General features: G+C 41.8%; 1 long non-coding RNA gene across 1 annotated transcript; it reads right to left on the bottom strand.

The window, feature by feature from the left end:
* Positions 1-490: 490 nt before the first annotated feature.
* Positions 491-10,902, bottom strand: LOC142073267 (uncharacterized). The gene is made up of 3 exons (XR_012670068.1): positions 10,887-10,902; positions 10,213-10,302; positions 491-1,937 (listed from the first exon to the last, which is right to left on the bottom strand). It is a non-coding gene; the product is annotated as an uncharacterized LOC142073267 (long non-coding RNA).
* Between the last annotated feature and the right edge of the window lie 1,137 nt (positions 10,903-12,039).

Below are 12,039 nucleotides of genomic sequence, written 5' to 3'. Positions count from 1 at the left end.
AAACTCTGATCTCACTTTTGACTCTGGTCTGCCCCTGAATCTCAATTCCATTGCCACCCTTGGCCTCTATGCCTAGATGCGACCTACCTGCCAACCTCTAGGTCTGAGGATTGGAGGCAACACCTGACAATAGCAAAAGAAGCTAAGCCTCAGAATCATAGTGAAATAGAGATGCTCATGTTTATCTGTGATTCCAAATCTCCCATCTAAAAGTACACCTACTGCACTTAACAGAATCAGCATAGGTGTCCAGCCATCCATTGTCTTGTGTAACCAAAATGTTACACGGAATAACACTCATATAGAATAATGTTAGATCTTACTGTCCAGAGGATATCCATCTCTTTAATCGACTTTGAAAGTTCTGATTAAAATAGGTTTCAGAGTAACAGCCGTGTTAGTCTGTATTCGCAAAAAGAAAAGGAGTACTTGTGGCACCTTAGAGACTAACCAATTTATTTGAGCATAAGCTTTCGTGAGCTACAGCTCACTTCATCGGATGCATACTGTGGAAAGTGTAGAAGATCTTTTTATACACACAAAGCATGAAAAAATACCTCCCTCCACCCCACTCTCCTGCTGGTAATAGCTTATCTAAAGTGATCACTCTCCTTACAATGTGTATGATAATCAAGTTGGGCCATTTCCAGCACAAATCCAGGTTCTCTCTCCCTGCCACACACAAACCCACTCTCCTGCTGGTAATAGCTTATCTAAAGTGACCACTCTCCTTACAATGTGTATGATAATCAAGGTGGGCCATTTCCAGCACAAATCCAGGGTTTAACAAGAACGTCTGGGGGGGGGTGGTAGGAAAAAAGAAGGGGAAATAGGTTATCTTGCATAATGGCTTAGCCACTCCCAGTCTCTATTCAAGCCTAAGTTAATTGTATCCAATTTGCAAATGAATTCCAATTCAACAGTCTCTCATTGGAGTCTGGATTTGAAGTTTTTTTGTTGTAATATCGCAACTTTCATGTCTGTAATCACGTGACCAGAGAGATTGAAGTGTTCTCCAACTGGTTTATGAATGTTATAATTCTTGACATCTGATTTGTGTCCATTTATTCTTTTACGTAGAGACTGTCCAGTTTGACCAATGTACATGGCAGAAGGGCATTGCTGGCACATGATGGCATATATCACATTGGTGGATGTGCAGTTGAACGAGCCTCTGATAGTGTGGCTGATGTTATTAGGCCCTGTGATGGTGTCCCCTTAATAGATATGTGGGCACAGTTGGCAACGGGCTTTGTTGCAAGGATAGGTTCCGGGGTTAGTGGTTCTGTTGTGTGGTATGTGGTTGCTGGTGAGTATTTGCTTCAGGTTGGGGGGCTGTCTGTAGGCAAGGACTGGCCTGTCTCCCAAGATCTGTGAGAGTGTTGGGTCATCCTTCAGGATAGGTTGTAGATCCTTAATCATGCGTTGGAGGGGTTTTAGTTGGGGGCTGAAGGTGACGGCTAGTGGCGTTCTGTTATTTTCTTTGTTAGGCCTGTCCTGTAGTAGGTGACATCTGGGAACTCTTCTGGCTCTATCCATCTGTTTCTTCACTTCCGCAGGTGGGTATTGTAGTTGTAAGAATGCTTGATAGAGATCTTGTAGGTGTTTGTCTCTGTCTGAGGGGTTGGAACAAATGCGGTTGTATCGTAGAGCTTGGCTGTAGACAATGGATCGTGTGGTGCGGTCAGGGTGAAAGCTGGAGGCATGTAGGTAAGAATAGCCGTCAGTAGGTTTTCGGTATAGGGTGGTGTTTATGTGACCATCGTTTATTAGCACTGTAGTGTCCAGGAAATGGATCTCTTGTGTGGATTTGACCAGGCTGAGGTTGATGGTGGGATGGAAATTGTTGAAATCATGGTGGGAATTCCTCAAGGGCAGCGTTTCTTTGGAATTGATGCTTTATGAAGGCAGAAGTGCCATCACATTTAGTTTTCACCCTGGACAGAAATAGAAACTAGCAGTGAAATCAGGATCCAGATCCATTTCAGGAGAAAGAAACTTCCCTGAAATTTGGGGGTTGTTTAGATCTGTGGTTTGGTTTAGACCCATATATCCTGGAAACTGAACAAAAATCATATTCAAGTGTCACAAACTGACTTGAAATCCTAATTTAGCTTACTTAAATGTATATAAGAATAAAAGAATGGCCATACTGGGTCAGACCAAAGGTCCATCTAGCCCAGTATCCTCTCTTCTGGCAGTGGCCAATGCCAAGTGCCTCAGAGGGAATGAACAGAACAGTTAATCATCAAGTGATCCATCCCATCGCCCATTCCCAGCTTCTGGCAAACAGAGGCTAGGGACACCATCCCTGCTCATACTGGCTAAAAGCCATTGATTGACCTATCCTCCATGAACTTATCTAGTTCTTTTTTGAATTTGGCCTTTACAACATTCTCCACAACATCCTCTGGCAAAGAATTCCACAGGTTGACTCTGCATTGTGTGAAAAAATACTTCCTTTTGTTTGTTTTAAATCTGCTGCCTATTCATGTCATTTGGTGACTGCTAGTTCTTGTGGTATGAGAAAGAGTAAATAACACTTCCCTGTTTACTCTCTCCACACCAATCATGATTTTAGAGACTTCTATCGTATCCTCCCTTAGTTGTCTCTTTTCCAAGCTGAAAAGTCCCAGTCTTATTAATCTCTCCTCATATGGCAGCCATTCCGTACCCCTTATCACCTTTGTTGCCCTTTTCTGAACCTTTTCCAATTCCAATCTATCTTTTTTGAGATGGCGCGACCACATCTGCATGCAGTATTCAAGATGTGGGCATACCAAGGATTTATATAGCAGCAATATGAAACTGTCTGTCTTATTATCTATCCCATTTTTAATGATTCCCAACATTCTGTTCACTTTTTTGACTGCCGCTGCACATTGAGTGGATGTTTTCAGAGAACTATCCACAATGACTCCAAGATCTCTTTCTTGAGTGGGAACAGCTAATTTAGTTTTATTTACATTCACTATTTATAATAATAGAATCAAACTACCTGCTCATTTGCACTATTTGTACAGGATAAATATGTCATTTGTATTTGTACAAGAAACGTAAGCTTTTTTTCAAGGTCATATTGCTTGAAATTGATTTCTTCAGGTACAAAATTCTGAGCCTTGAAATGCTTTCATGCCATTTGCAGTGACCTCTTATTCAGTGTATGAGATGGCTTTTACTTGCTACAGAAGATACTTGCTACAGAATAAATGAGTTTTTTTAACAGACTAAGCTACCACTTATTTTCATGTGCAATAATCTGGTGTTACTAACATCCTTGAAATCACTCTCTGGCCATTACCTTAATTGAAGAATATAATATAAATGCCTGACTTTTTACAATCTCTTTCACATGTGAGTGGTCCCTTGGGTTTGCAGGATCCAGTTGTAACACTTGTAGAGCTTAATTCTGCAAGGCGCTGCTGAATGTCAGCTATGAGGTGCTGAGAGCTTTTGTCAAGGTTCCTCCCACACTCTGAACTCTAGGGTACAGATGTGGGGACCTGCATGAAAACCTCCTAAGCTTACTTTTACCAGCTTAGGTTAAAACTTCCCCTGTCATAAATATAAAGGGAAGGATAAACCCCTTTGAAATCCCTCCTGGCCAGGGGAAAGCTCCTCTCACCTGTAAAGGGTTAAGAAGCTAAAGGTAACCTCGCTGGCACCTGACCAAAATGACCAATGAGGAGACAAGATACTTTCAAAAGCTGGGAGGAGGGAGAGAAACAAAGGGTCTGTGGCTCTCTGTATGCTGGTTTTCTGCCAGGGATAGACCAGGAATGGAGTCTTAGAACTTTTAGTAAGTCATCTAGCTAGGCATGTGTTAGATTATGATTTCTTTAAATGGCTGAGAAAAGAATTGTGCTGAATAGAATAACTATTTCTGTCTGTGTATCTTTTTTGTAACTTAAGGTTTTGCCTAGAGGGGTTCTCTATGTTTTGGAATCTAATTACCCTGTAAGATATCTACCATCCTGATTTTACAGGGGGGATTTCTTTATTTCTATTTACTTCTATTTTTTATTAAAAGTCTTCTTGTAAAAAACTGAATGCTTTTTCATTGTTCTCAGATCCAAGGGTTTGGGTCTGTGGTCACCTATGCAAATTGGTGAGGCTTCTTATCCAACATTTCCCAGGAGAGGGGGGGTGCAAGTGTTGGGAGGATTGTTCATTGTTCTTAAGATCCAAGGGTCTGAGTCTGTAGTCACCTAGGCAAATTGGTGAGGCTTTTTACCAAACCTTGTCCAGGAAGTGGGGTGCAAGGTTTTGGGAAGTATTTTGGGGGGACAGACGCGTCCAAACAGCTCTTCCCCAGTAACCAGTATTAGTTTGGTGGTGGTAGCGGCCATTCCAAGGATAACGGGTGTAATATTTTGTACCTTGGGGAAGTTTTGACCTAAGCTGGTAAAGATAAGCTTAGGAGGTTTTTCATGCAGGTCCCCACATCTGTACCCTAGAGTTCAGAGTGGGGGAGGAACCTTGACATCCCCAAAGTGCAAATTAATTTTACCTGTTGTCCTTGGAATAACCACTGCCACCACCAAACTCTAACTGGGTTTACTGGGAAACGTAGTTTGGACACGTCTTTCCCCCAAAAATCCTCCCAACCCTTGCACCCCACTTCCTGGGAAAGGTTTGGTAAAAATCCTCACCAATTTGCATAGGTGAGCACAGACCCAAACCCTTGGATCTGAGAACAATGAAAAAGCATTCAGTTTTTTACAAGAAGACTTTTAATAGAAATAGAAGTAAATAGGAGTAAAGGAATCACCTCTGTAAAATCAGGATGGTAGATACCTTACAGGGTAATTAGATTCAAAACATAGAGAATCCCTCTAGGCAAAACCTTAAGTTACAAAAAAGACACACAGACAGAAATAGTCATTCTATTCAGCACAATTCTTTTCTCAGCCGTTTAAAGAAATCATAATCTAACGCATACCTAGCTAGATTACTTACTGAAAGTTCTAAGACTCCATTCCTGTTCTATCCCCGGCAAAGCAGCATACCAACAGACACAGACCCTTTGTTTCTCTCCCTCCTCCCAGCTTTTGAAAGTATCTTGTCTCCTCATTGGTCATTTTGGTCAGGTGCCAGCGAGGTTACCTTTAGCTTCTTAACCCTTTACAGGTGAGAGGATTTTTCCTCTGGCCAGGAGGGATTTTAAAGGGGTTTACCCTTCCCTTTACATTTATGACAGCTTTTAACTCTCATTGACTCAGAACCTCATAGGATTGGGCTCTTTGCATTCTAGTGCACAGTCTTGGTCTATAAAGTATAGGAAAATGTTCACAGAGAACTTGATCCAGTCTTCCTTTCACTGAAAAGTCCCACAGACTCATTGGGAAGAAGAGCAGCTCCTAGGTGCTGAAACCCTAATTTGTATCAAAGCATGGCATATACAATGACAACGCTTAACAATGTTAAGACCTGGGGGGCTTGGGGGAGGGGGGAGAAAAGGTGACTTTTTCTGGCATTGAACTTTTTGATTTTACTTTCCATTATTGTTTTAAGTGTTGCAACTAAGTTTAACACAAAATAGAGATGGGACTGTCAGTCTCTTACAGCGTAGTGCCTGGGGGTCAACTACAGATTCAAACTCTTCAGTGTCTGGTTTAGAACCTGATCCTGTCACTTTCACTCATAGAAGTAGCTTGTGCTCATATGATTAGTTCCATAATGTATTTAAGGGCTTTTATTCACTGCATTGTTAGCTCAAGCTGTAACTCAAGTTTTGCCCCTAATGCAGGTCACGTTCACAAGCAAAAGTGCCTATTTTTAATTTAATGGTGCTTTAAGGTCAAGCTAGCTGACTATCATGGGGTATGGGTTGAAGTTTGAGTGCTACTTGGAGATAGTAATGCAGTGGGGATGCAGTAGCTTGAGTTACAACAACCCACCCACTGCTGATATAATTACTCTGTGTAGCTCAAGTTGTTTTGCAGTGTGATCACTTATAGCTCTCACTCGAGCTAGGTTAGTGAAGTAACTCAAGTGTACTCACTCCAGCTAACTGTTTCAATGAACACAAACCCTGTGTGGAAGTTTAGTAGACGCAAGTATCTGTGAAACAACTTTGAAATGGAATGCAAGTGTAAAAGGAAATTTGGGTGGATGACTGCGTAAAAATACAACTCCACAAATTCATTATACTTTCAGAATATCTTTGTTGTTGTTGTTTAGTCAAGGATGTTAGGTGGTGCAATTTAATGGCACTGTGAAATATATAGTCATTCTAAGAATGCATGTTTAATAAGGGCATGTTACAGTACACCAAATCAAACATAGACAAGTTTTTAATCTAATCTACTTCAAGAGGAATGACAGATTCATCTCCAACCAAAATGAATACATGCAGCTCTTTTCCAGCTTCACTATCTTCGTAATCAGCCCTACTACAAGATAAATAAATAAAGCCTGCAGATAATTACAGAATGTTTTGTATAATAATGTTGTCACTAACTATGTTCTTTCAAAGATAAATGTCCATATGCACTGCCCCTCACAGGATTAGAGGAATAAAAACAGATTAATTTAATTGGTTCATGTTTTACCAACTCAAAATATCCTTGAACAATTCCTGTTATTTACCTGTAGTCATACATACTAATAAGAACCTTTCCAATCTCATTATGACCAAAATTTAATAAGGGAAACAGCAGAAGGGATGAGGTGGCATTGGACTCAGTGATTTAATGAGCTCATCATTGTCTTTTAGGAATCTGGGTTATAATTTAGATGGATTCCTCAATTTGGCCCCAAATGTTATTCATGTACGTATATTATATTGCATTGCGTGTGCGTATATGTGCATATATATCCCCCATTAGCTGGGTTGCTGGGGTGTGTGGTTTGAGACAAAGTGCAAGAATAGAAAGTGAAAGTTGTGAAGGGTTCAAGCACTCCTGCATCAGGACTGTGGCCGTATTAAGTCACTGTTGGATTTTAAGGCAATGTTTGCTCATTTCATTTCTCTGGATACCCCCATGCTAAAATATATTCAATGTATTTTTTCTAAGGGATGATGTCTGACATATTGACCTGGACATGAAGGAAGAATGGCAAGATGGGAGGGAAGTGGTTTAATTAGGCCACAATTTTATTAGCTTCTCTGGGAACTCTCCAGCAATAACTTATATAGTGCAGGTCAAGATTCTTTCTTGAATCATTTCCACCTATTTGGGGAGGGCTGTCACTGCTGGCGCCCCATCTCCATACCTTGTATGAAGTATTAAGGGCTAGGAAAAGTGTGTATATGGGGGTGTCTCCTTGCTGTGCCAAACATTAGGAGCCCCAACTACAATCCCAGCTTCTTTAGGGCATGCCTTCCTCTAAAACCATTTCCAATTCTGGTTTATCAGGGAACCAGAGTTCCTACGGATTGTGTATCTTCACTGGACACCAGGACACATTAGCAGTTAGTGAGAGAGGGCTCTGTCCAGCAGGACAGGGCATATATACCTTTCCCCTGTTGTGTAGGGGACAGTGGCTTACATGAGCCCTTCTGGCCCACTCCTAGATCAGGTGATGGTTCTCCCTCCCTCTCTACTCCACTGACCTGAAGGAGGAGGAGGGAATTCTCAAAGGAGCCATGACTCTCTTTCACATTGCTGTCTTTGAGATTGAAGGGTTGCATTGTAGTTATTTATGAATTTGCAGTCTATAGTGGACAGAGAAGAGAGTAGGAATGGTGATTATTAGAGCTGATTGAGACATTACTGACTAAACTAAATTTTGTTGAAATATGCTGTTCTGCTGAAGCCAAAATATTTGGCGGAAACATACTGAATTTGACAAATTTTTCAAGGGGAATCTTTTTTGGGTTTAGGGTTCTCTAGGCCAGTGTCCTAACTATCTGACTATAGAGGGTAAGTCTCTCTCTTTCTCCCTCCACTTGCTTTCAGGACAGAAGTGATCAGAAAACGCTGTATCCAAAATCCCACCCTGAATTGAAAAGCTCATGTTTCAATCCATAAACAGACATTTCAACACAATTTTATTTTCACTAAATTGGAAAAGTTTTGGGTTTGTTCCAGTGCAGAATGAAAACAAATTTCAGAATCTCTAACATTGCTGCTAAATGGAATTGTCAGTCTCCAGTCAGCTCCTAGTGATTATACATAGCACTTTAGTTAACACTCCAAATGCTCTAATCACTGTAAAGATATTAATCAACCCTCATGGCACCCTTTGGAGGGGTAAGTAAGTACTATACTAATTTAACTGATGAGGAAATTTAGACAGGATACTCCAACCTACAGCAGAGGAGGAAGTGAAAGGGAAAGTAGGACCTGTGAACTCCCTTCCTGATACTACCACTACTCTAGAGAATATTTTTAGCATCTATTGTAGGATGCACCAGATCAAATTAATTGTGCAGTAGAGGCCCAGGAGTGGATGCAATGTAAGACTACATGTCCTACAATGAAATGCAACTATCCAGCTTCATGATGCATCTTGGGAGTCACATGACTCTGACTGCATTATGGGAGATGTATTCCTGCCAGGGAGTCTGGCTCATATTGGAGAATGGGATCGGAAATGTACAACACCTGTAAGCCAATGAATGCTAAGGAAATGCAGTTTAATATTGAAATGACTTAAAATGAAGTTTTCAGGTTGTTTCAACAACTTGAAATGACCTGAAATATTTTAATTTCAGGAATGTTGAAATGTTTTGCTTTGATTGAAAATGTCAAAGTGAAATGTTTCAAAACTACCAAATCATTTTTCCCCAGAATTTCCATTCTATCAAAAACTTCAATAGTTTGATCTTTCAGCCCAATTCAAGATTAAAACAAATTTTGAAATGTTGGAATTTTCCATCAGGATGGAAGTTCTGTTTTCTGACCAGCTTTACTCAGAACAGTTGCAAGGTAAGGAACAGATAGGTAGTGTTCCCTTTCCCCACCGCAGGAGTAGAACACAGCTGTTGTTTCAGAGTTCACAGCAACACTATACAACATTTTAGGACAAAAAGTGATGACAAATACCATAATTAAAGAAAATTGGTGGGGATATTTTGATAGGCAGAGTGTAATTACCTGTATAGCAATTTGGCCACAAAATCTACTTTTACCAAAGTTTCATTGGAAAATTAGTGACCATAACAGTCAGGATTCTGTTTTAGATCTTATCTGAGAGCCAGAGCCTCCAGCAGCAAAGAACCTCTAGACTGGCCTTCACATATATCACGATGCTAACACATTGTAGTTTGTGTATGTTACATTGGAAAATAGTGTTGGTATAGTACTTTTGGGTCAGTACTGACTCAGGAAGAAGTGTGTCCTATATTAAATGTAAATTATGGTCTGATTCTCTACTGTCTTACAGCTTTGCTGTCATTTACTTCTGTGCAAAATGAGTGCAAAATGCTACCAATCCATTTTGTAGCATTTTACAACCATTCTGCACAGATGTAAAAGACTAAGCAAGGTGCAAGGCAGTGGAAAATCAGATCTTTTATAACTCTAGCAACTTATATAGTCCGAAGCAGTCCTATTTTGTTTCCTACATTTTTTGCACAAAAACAAAGTCTCAGGTTAATCCTATGAAGTGGTTTAAAAGCAAAATAAAGGTCTGGCATTCTGTACTAATCCCTGTTCTCAAAATGGGAATAATTTTAATATTTTAAAAGTTCTGTTCACTTTGTCCCTATACAGGGAAAATGTTGAGATTCAGAGTAAATTTGATTTAGCTGAATGTCTGAATCTCAATCAGGTTTGATCTAATAACTGTCAGCTGACCTGATTAAAGTATACCTCTCCTCTAGTTGATTTAAATCAGCTTGGCTGTTACACAGGAAGCTAAAATACGTGCTATTTCAGATAGCCATCTGGTACCCTAAATTCAGTTATTTTAGAGAACTTTGCTTGAATTGACTTACCTGGAAAGCATAAAAAGATGAGGGTTTTTTTTAAAATCACATTGTACTTACTGTTACTTTTAAATAATAAAGCTTGAAACAAATATCCATTTCCTTGCTGCAATGTTTTTTGGTATCATGAAGATCAACAGTTTATTGTTGAATTTGGGAGTGCTGAGTTACGAGCAATGATTTTGGATTTTTCTAAGGGATGAGAACATGTAAGTATTATTTTAAAAACAAACAAAAAGGCTCCTGTTTCTAAAGAATGATATTGGATTTACCGTATTGTACAATGCCTTTTGAGCTAAATTATGATAGGCCCTCTGCAAGTGTACAGCACGTACCTTTCACCCTGCCAAGGCCAAAACATGGTACAGAATGTGTTTAAAATCCAAAATGAAGGACACCAACTTGAACTGCTGCATGATTCATTCCTGTGCATTACAAACAACAATTTCTGTAATTTCAGTTTCATGATTCTCTTTTTTTGGCGCAAATAATTTTCAACAGTAAAAGTGAAGGGATACACCTATTCTATGTGAAATGTAACTGTGGGATTAAAATGAGTGACATCCCTCAGAACGAAGGACAATTGAGGGGAATATTGCCGGGGAGAGGAGAAGGAGGGAGGGCAACATAACTGGAGCAGGGCTTGGGAGACTGTACATGGTACCCTTGTGGGGACATAGAGACCAGAACCTGTGGAAAAGTGCTAGAGGGCAGGGACTGAGTCCTGCTTGTGCCTCCTCCTCTTGCTGAAGAGCTCCGTAGTCGCTGCCTCTGGAGTAAGTCTCTTGTGGGCCAACTCCCCTGTGGACCAGACTTTACCCTCCTCAAAATTGGTAGCTCTGCTCCTCCTCCTTTTCACGTGGCCCTGAGCTTATGCCCCTTCCTTTCACATTGCCAGGGTTGACAGGTCATTCTGTGAACTGAGGTGTAATGGAGAACATGGGTCTTCAGGGGAAATTTGAAAAGAAATGGAGAAACAGCGGGGCTGAAAGTAACTGAGGGCACTTACCGCTATGGGCCAGGGCCTCAGGCGGAAGGGACGGGACAGCATCCCCGAGCCAACCCTTCCAGCCTGCCTGGCCCGCGCCGCCCGGGGCTCCTGTGTTGATTTAAAGGGCCCAGCAGCAGCGTCCGGCGCCCTGGGCCCTTTTAAATCGCTGGCCCCGGGGCAGCTGCTCCCTTTGTCTCCCCCCCCGGCCCGTCGGCGGCCATGGTGGGCAAAAGAGGTCCTTTGCAGGGTCCTTTGCCGCAGCAGCCCTTTAACATTGCTGTGCTCCCTCCCCACCCCCCGTCTGCAGCCCTGCCGACGGGGGTGGGCACAGCAACATCAAAGCGCTGCCGCGGCAAAGGACCATCCTTAAAGCGCTGTGCCAGCAGTGCTTTAATGTCCCCGCCCCCTTTGCCATCCCCTGTCGGCAGCCCTGCCGGTGCGGACCCTACCGGCAGGCCTGCCAAGAGGGAGAAGGGACAACGGCAGCGCTTTAATGTGGGCTGGGTATGGGCCGGTGCGGGTTCTTACCGGTACCTCGTACCGGCCCCTTTCGGCTCACTTTGACCCCCGAGAAACTTTCACCCCTCAGAGAGATGAAAGGAGGCTGCCCAGTTGGTATGGGCTCTGGAGGAGAAGTCTTCCCCACTGGGTATTGGGGAAACTGTGTGTGAAGGCAGAGGGAAAAGCCACTGCTGAGTGTGAAGCAGCGGGTGGCTAAATAAGTCCATGAAGCAATTTAAAAATAAGGGGAGCGGTGTCTTGGGGAAAAAAAAAAACCTGAAACAGTCAAACCTCACCAAAGCTCTAGTGTCCAAACAGTAGACAATAAGCTGCACCAATCCACTCCTCCAGCTGTAACCGTCCTCTACTTCCAATATTGTGGGTAAATCTTTCGGCTCTGCTCATGTGCAGCTTCCTTGACATGTTTGAATTTGGTACTTCGTGACACATTCCTTCCCTTCCAAAACCCCAGGAATGAGAAGGAAATGCAAGACTGCTCCATGCGGTTCAAAATAATTCGTAAGACAATGAATTAGCGAGAGAGAGATCCCCATTGGAAATAACTCTTGCATGTCACTTACAGGAAACAGACCCATAAACAGCACCTGAGGAGGCAGACATAGATGGAAATCCCACTAGCCTATGTAAACTGCAGACATTTTCTTCATAA

Source organism: Caretta caretta, chromosome 9, assembly GCF_965140235.1.
Source record: "Caretta caretta isolate rCarCar2 chromosome 9, rCarCar1.hap1, whole genome shotgun sequence".
Classification (NCBI taxonomy): Eukaryota; Metazoa; Chordata; order Testudines; family Cheloniidae; genus Caretta; species Caretta caretta.
This window is presented reverse-complemented; position numbering and strand designations above follow the sequence as displayed.